Genomic DNA, 7782 nt, shown 5'->3' with positions numbered 1-7782 from the left:
CTTACAAAAACATTTATTATAATAATACTTTTAAAGAGTATTAGTGTGTTAATGTATTTGTACTTGTATTTAGACAGTGAAAACCAATGGTTACTTTTTTGTTGGAGTATTCTTATTATATTGCATTTAATAAATCGATAATTATGACAACAGTCTCCAAATATCTCATTTGAACTGTACTGGATAACCTCATTGATACGACATCTGAACTCTCTGAAGTTTGACAAATTTATTGCATCTGTACAAATGATCGATGACTAGACGAGATATCGAGAGATATTGTAATTCACAACATCTATATGTCACCGATAGATTGTGAAAGCTGCCCATCTGAAATTGGCCTAGAACATGTAGATGACTTTGTTTATCGAACAAATTCATCAAAAACGTAACGTAAACGTCGTCTTCAGTGCAGCCGATAAAGTTGCAAGCTGGCTGTCTAGGCAAATTGCATTCGAGCGGCATTCACAATCTGTCGTTGACATATAACAACGAAGAGATATTATCGATGAACTTAGCCGCAAGAACATCAATATCAGACGTATGTAAGAGGGGTCATTGTTGGTGAATAGAGCACCTAAAGTGGACGTAGTACAATGCGTGTCCGATACAGTCATTACGTGAATACTCTGTGACGTAATGGATCGTGCTCTATCTCATTCATCATTCACTTTGTTCTTGACTAAGCATTACATACTAACCAATAAAATATTGATATAGGCAATTTAAAGTAACCTACAATGATTATTGTTATTTTGTTTTTTATCATTGCAACAATAGGGTAGCGTGGCCGAGCGGTCTAAGGCGCTGGTTTAAGGCACCAGTCTCTTCGGAGGCGTGGGTTCGAATCCCACCGCTGCCAGTATTTTTAACATTGTATTTTTCTGCCAAAAAACACGCTAAAACATCTCGTCATCCCGTTCATTCTAAATCGAAGAATAGAGATAACCATATATTGTTTTGTACCATTATTTTAAGATCGAACATTAGGGGAGTTTTATTGGAAGGGAGCTCATGTATGCGGAGGTAACATCATCATCGGAGGTAACGTCTTTTTATATAGATTTTGTGACACCAAGACACATTATCTAGTAGTTATTTAAATTGTTTGTAAAAAGTTTTAGCCCCTGAGCAAATCTTGCCCTTGGGTTTGACTTGCAATCTGCAGGTCCTGTGTTCGAAAACATCGTGATGCAACCTGCACATATCTGAAAAAAAATCAAAGATATGTATGAAGTCAACCAAACCACACTTGGCCAGCGTGGTTGAGTACGGCCTAGTCACCCCTAACTTGGGGTAGGCTCTGAGCCCCTCAGTGGGGATGTATAGTGAGCTGATGATGATTAAAATAGTTTTATAAGAAACTAGCTTTTACCCGCGACTCCGTCCGCGCGGAATAAAAAAAATGCACAAAAGATAAAAAAAGTTTCTATGTCCGTCTCCTAGTTCTAAGCTACCTCCCCCATAAATTTTCAGCTAAATCAGTTCGACCGATCTTGAGTTATAAATAGTGTAACTAACACGACTTTCTTTATATAGATTTAAAACTACAAAAGAAATTAAAGTCGTATAAAATTTAAATATCAGTAAACAATTACTTTGTTAGACTGAATTGAAAATTCAATGCAATTTTCCATTTGGCACAGAAACAACATTCTGAAAGTAAAATATATTATTTACTTTTGTATTCTGTTTGTATTACTTTTTATTAAGTTTTATTATTTACTAGCTTTTACCCGCGACTCCGTCCGCGCGGAATAAAAAAAAAAAAAAAAAGAAAACGGGGTAAAAATTATCCTATGTCCTATTCCTGGTTCTAAGCTACCTGCCCACCAATTTTCAGTCAAATCGATTCAGCCGTTCTTGAGTTATAAATGGCGTAACTAACACAACTTTCTTTTATATATATAGATTATAACCGGTAGTATGAAATAACTTAAAAGAAAATTTTATTATAGAATATAAATTAAATAGATTTTTCGATTTAAAAGATCTAAGGAAACTTCAAGTCCAGGACAAGTTCACGGTGGAGTGGAATTGAGGAAAGTGAAGATTTATAAAAAGCAAAAGCCCATTTCGGGTTGCTGCATTTCTCTAGTACTCAGTTGAATTCTTATTTATTTTTTGTACCGTTTTCGCAGCCATAAAAATAAACAAAATGAAACATAACTATTAACACACCGGTCTTTAAAATAGCTACAGAGTACAGTCAGCTTCATAAATATGGAGACACGAAACTTTAGAAACTTGTATAGGTCGTTGGTATCAAAAATAAATTAATTTTACGTATTCACGACTTCGTCAATAACACGTAAACATAGCCGGAAGCATATGGCACATTTTTGAAACCGAAGGCAATATTTTTAAATCTTACTACTACGAGTATTATAAATGGGAATGTTTGGCTGGATGGATGGATATTTGTTTTAAGGTATCTCCGGAACAGCACCATGGATTTTGCTGAAATTTGACACAGATGTAGAACATAGACTGGAAGAACACAGGCTACTAATATGTTTTTTAATTCCATGCGGACGGAGTTGCGGGTGACAGCTAGTGTTTATATTTATGCAGCTGATTTTACAGTAACAATGAATCGTGAATATTAAAGAAACCCGTCAATACAAAACCATAAATAAGCGAGCAAAATATTTTCCTTCATAGTCCATATCATTCTCGTTGGAAATCAGAGTTTACGTTTTATGTTTTTGTTTCAGTAACTGGAAATTCATAGTTATGCTACTATATAGTTTGAATTTATAATCGATATACGTAGTATCAATAGAGTTCTTGTTGATTTATCGAAGAGTTAGTTACAATGTTGCACTCACTACAAAGTTAGATAGCTTCGCTCTTGATATACTCGTAGATAGAGTATATCGAAATTTTGCGATAGTCTAACTTTGAACTTATTGTTTATAATGACTCTTCATATATTTACAAATTTATACGATTGTTTCTGTTTATTAACTTAATCAGTTTAGAAATTCGTAACAAATTTAAACATAATTTTTGTTGAATTTTAATTAATAATAATAATAATAATAAACTCATTTAATCCATTCAGAAAGCAAACAATAATTGGGAAGTAAACACTAATAATGTAAAAAAAAAAAAAAAAATAACAAAACATGCTGAAGGGAGGGAAAAACACAAAAGCTATATATAAAAAAGCAACAGGCATGTACAAACCAAATATGCACTGAGTAATATCATCTTTCAATATAAAAATAATTTCAACCAATAAAAATAAAGCCGACGTGTGTTCAAAAGAGAAATTTCTTTTCCCAAAAGGAAAGCTGAATTTTCTGTTAAGTTGCCGGACGTTTAAATAAGTTACATTTCTCTTGCTTGGATTTATTCCATTTTTCTCCACATTTCACATGTTTATTGTATTATTCCGCGGAACGACTTTGGCGGTCTTTTGTTATGATTTCTTTGAGGTTTCATTTAATCTCTAGGGATTTCTTTCATATTTTTGCTTACAACTAATACACAATAAAAATCACATCAATAAACTAACTGAACCCCACAACTTCGTTCGCGTAGGGGATGAGATTTCAAAAACAAAAACTAACAAAAGGTAACCAATTATTTGTATTTAATAAATTAGAAATATTCATCCATAAAGTGATTAAATCTTGAGGGGATGAATTTAGTAAATTATTAAAATTATTTATGTTACTGTCTGTTAGGTCTAATAATTAAGATTGTGCATTGATATGTCATTCAATCAGTTAGTCAGTCATTCACTCGTTCAATGTGTCGGTTTTTTCCTTTATAAAGCATAAGAGTTGTAGAGGGTTACAATATCACTTGTCAATACAAACAACCAGAGCACTCCATTATAATAAGCTAAGAGACTCAATTCCCTATTTTGTAAACGACGAGAATCTCTCTAAGAAATACAGCGAAAATCACTTAGCGAATCGTTCAATTATTACACGAATTATGTTACGCAATAGCGAAATACTTTGAATTCAATTTTTATTAATGATTTAAACAAACAATGACGTAACAAAGAGTGAATAAACAAATCCAATTTAAAAATCTTAACAGAAAAAAATTGTAAATTGCATATTAGAATTAAAATTATTTTTTAACATCCTTAAAATCGAAAGATTGGCAAATAAAATTGGGAAAAGAACAACTTTTATAGTAATAGTGAATAGTGTCGTGACCACGTAAAAAGGCTTTAGAAATATTAATAGACTTTGCGCTTTAGTAATGTTTTCGTAGAACATTTAACGTAGAAGAGCGTAGCGTAGACGTAGCGTAGCTCAGTGAAATATACTAGCACGACTGGTTATATATTTCAATCCAATATTCCAATATATTATATAGAAGGATACAAAATATATTTAAATATTTATATAATAATTTTTAAGAAAAAAAAAGTTGATTTTTGCTTAACCGATAAAAAAAATCTCAATAAAGCTTTTTTAATTGGTTTCCTGGCGCATGTATGTTCATTAAATAAGTTGTGTGGCAATTCGAGTATATTTCATTGTTTAAAATACATTTTTTTTTACTCGAGCGAGGCTTAAATCTAGTATTTTATATGTAAGTATAATTTAAAAGTAAATGAAACATAAAAAATTTATGAACGACACTTCGTGGCGACCTCTCTTGCGATTAAATTCCAATAATGATCCAGTTAACTCGCCGATAATGATCCTTTTAACTTAAACTCGAATATAAATCATTTTTATACCTTTTCCCACTGAAATTTATAACTGCAAAGGCATTATATTTAAGTAAAAGAATTCGTATCTTCCCTAATTCTATCATAAAAGTTATTTAATGGGTTTTTTCTTGGATTATGTTATACTAGCTGTCGCCCGCGACTCCATCTGCACGGTATTAAAAAAACTAAATAAGTAGCCTATGTATTATTCAAGACTATGTTCTACATCTGCGCTAAATTTCATCAAGATCCATTGAGCCATTCCGGAGATACCTTCAAACAAACATCTATCCACCTAAACATTCGCATTTATAACATTAGTAATATTTTGTTTATAACGGTGGTGTTAGTGCGATAACGGTGTAAAACCATGAAAACAAAATGTTTCAAACAATTGTTTCAACGGTTCAAATCCATCGTAACATTTTTTCCTTATGAAAAATAACCTGCTTAATTTCAACAAGCTGTTGCTCGCAACTTCGTCCGGAATTATATAAATAAGCCAATGTTACTCTCACACACATAAGCTACCTTCCATTAAAACTCTCGTTTCGGATATTTGAAAGACAGAAATTTAAAAAAAATATATTTTATAGTTATGCATGAAATAAGATGTTCATTAACATACAGACACTCCAATCTTATTTATCTGTATGTATATATAGATTTAGGCGTTTTAATACATGTATTTATATATTAACGATTAAGTGAACACAGAAACGTAACTAATAATTCCTCACTCTAACGTTTCGTCTCCTACAAGAAATTTAGCGCAGCTGGGCCTAGCTTAAGTTGCTAATCTATTCTTAATTACCAATGTTTCACTAACCTAAGTCCTACATCTAGTTAATTAGACATAAAATAAGAGTTCTATATTATATTAAGGTTTTATAAGATTAAATTGTATGTGAAAGAATTTGGTTTTACAAATAATTTTATTCCGCTTAGATTAATTCATAATATGTTTATAACATCCTATATATCTTTTTTCAAAGCTTACCAGCCTAAAGTCAATTCAATCTACCCGATCACCCCTGGAGAAGGCGATGCGGGTGACGCAATCGTTCTATTTCTTATCTTTTATCCGAACAAATTGATATAAAATGAGAGTAAAAATGAAATTATACAAATTAATTATTTATTACAAGTGATGATATAAAATACATAAGTTCGGAAAATAAAGTTTTGAAACTAAAAGATAAATTATCTATAACTTGGTTATGCATTCTATATACAATAAAAATTCATTATCAATATTAAATTCTTTGTTGTTTGAAGTTTCAAAGCACTAAGGAATTTAATCAAAACACTCAACTACACAAGTGCAAAACTTAGAACGATAATTGATCGTCCATATTAAAATTCTAAGCAACATTCATAAGATATCGTACGTCATTTTCATAACAGAACTGAACAGCAGTAAGAACTGTACCTAAGAACATAAAAAAATTCATTTGTTTAACATTATTTTTTGATTCTGGAATTTCACAGTTAGGTTAGGCAGTTAGGCAGTCGAACCGAGGAATTACACTGCAGTGTCACTTGTTTTATTAGATATTGTAGTGTCTGTTTTATCAAAGTAAATGAAAGGGATGGTATTATGTACTATTACAGATACAGCGGCAATGGAATTATATGGTTATTAATCAAACATAATCCATGGAATAAAATAATATCAATCATACTTACGACTTGTTAATTTTACCATACCCTCGCTTCTTCGTCAGTGTAGAATTTGAAATAAAAAGAAGTCTGTAACATTTACGCGTGCATCAGCTATCTTGACATGAAAGTCCCTTCAAAATCGCTCCAACCGTTACAGAGATTACCCGGAACAAATGCGGCCTTGCGGACAGACATACAGATAGACAAAACCTTTAATAATTTGTTTTTCCTTTTACCAAATATGACATTATTATCGACATTACATACAGACACTGCAATTTTATTAATAATATTATGTATTTTTTTAATATTATAAATGGGAATGTTTGGATGTATGGATGGATGTACCGATGGATGGATGTTTGTTAATGAAGCTAAATGCAGAACAGCTGCATGGATCTCGTTGAAATTTGGCATAGATGTTGAACATAATCTGAAAGAACACATAGCTTACTAATTAAGTTTTTTTTTTATTTCGCGCGTACAGAGTCGCGGGCAAAAGCTTGTAGGTAATATTATACACGATGTCAACAAACAGCTCATTTGTATAAATGGTGATATGTTGGAAAGAATATAAAAAAATTGTTAATGAACGCGGCTCTGTGTATCTATGAATGAATTTACATACTCAGCGGTCGGATTATTTATGCGACGAAACGAACAAAGCCGGGCGCATGACGCAACATAATTGAGTTATCTACATAACTCCGTAATAATTCAGCTATGTTACGTAGTATAAATTCAGAGTAGTATACACGTAATAATCAATTTGAAAACCTAAAGTAGGCTTTCACTTGCTAAATAACTATTCAAGAACAAGAACATATTGTAATTATCTGTTTTTAAAAGAATGAAAATGAAAGGGATATCAGGAATATTTTTTTGATATAGAGTAAGATTTTTTATTGTCATTTTGATTTTGTTTAATTTTAACAGTGGTAGACGACAGCAACATCAACATCCGTTGCACGAATTGGCCTCGCCCGGTGAAATACCACGACCACACAGAAGACAACCGTGAAGTGGCAGTAATTCCGCGTACAGTCTGATGAGTGTGGTGCCGGAGGCCTAATTTTAGTTCTTTTTCCCTTCCCGATCTTTTCTTATAAGGAAAGGATGGGATGGGAATTGGGATTTGATGGAGGAGGAGGCATAGGAAGGTTAAATATTCTCTTTTTGTGCGTCTCCTCCTTCGTCGAATGAGGGTAGGCAATGCATCTGCAATTGCGAATGTCTATGGGCAGCGGTTGCTTCGTCATTTTGGCGAGTTCAGGTGGCCGCTTGCTCGTTTGCCACCTTGTTATATAAATAAAAAAATAAAAACCAACATTAATATTTCCATTTGAAAACTGTTACCGTTCAAAAGTATTTTGATTTTTTTTTTATAAAACTTTATAAAATTGTGCTTCGTGTGTTAATTTGTCGGTCGC

General features: G+C 32.2%; 1 non-coding gene across 1 annotated transcript; it reads left to right on the top strand.

Moving 5' to 3' along the window:
• Positions 1 to 780: 780 nt before the first annotated feature.
• Trnal-aag lies at positions 781 to 862 on the top strand. Its single transcript has one exon. It is a non-coding gene; the product is annotated as a tRNA-Leu (tRNA).
• The last annotated feature ends 6920 nt before the right edge of the window (positions 863 to 7782 follow it).

Source organism: Papilio machaon, chromosome 16, assembly GCF_912999745.1.
Source record: "Papilio machaon chromosome 16, ilPapMach1.1, whole genome shotgun sequence".
NCBI classification, from domain to species: domain Eukaryota; kingdom Metazoa; phylum Arthropoda; class Insecta; order Lepidoptera; family Papilionidae; genus Papilio; species Papilio machaon.
This window is presented reverse-complemented; position numbering and strand designations above follow the sequence as displayed.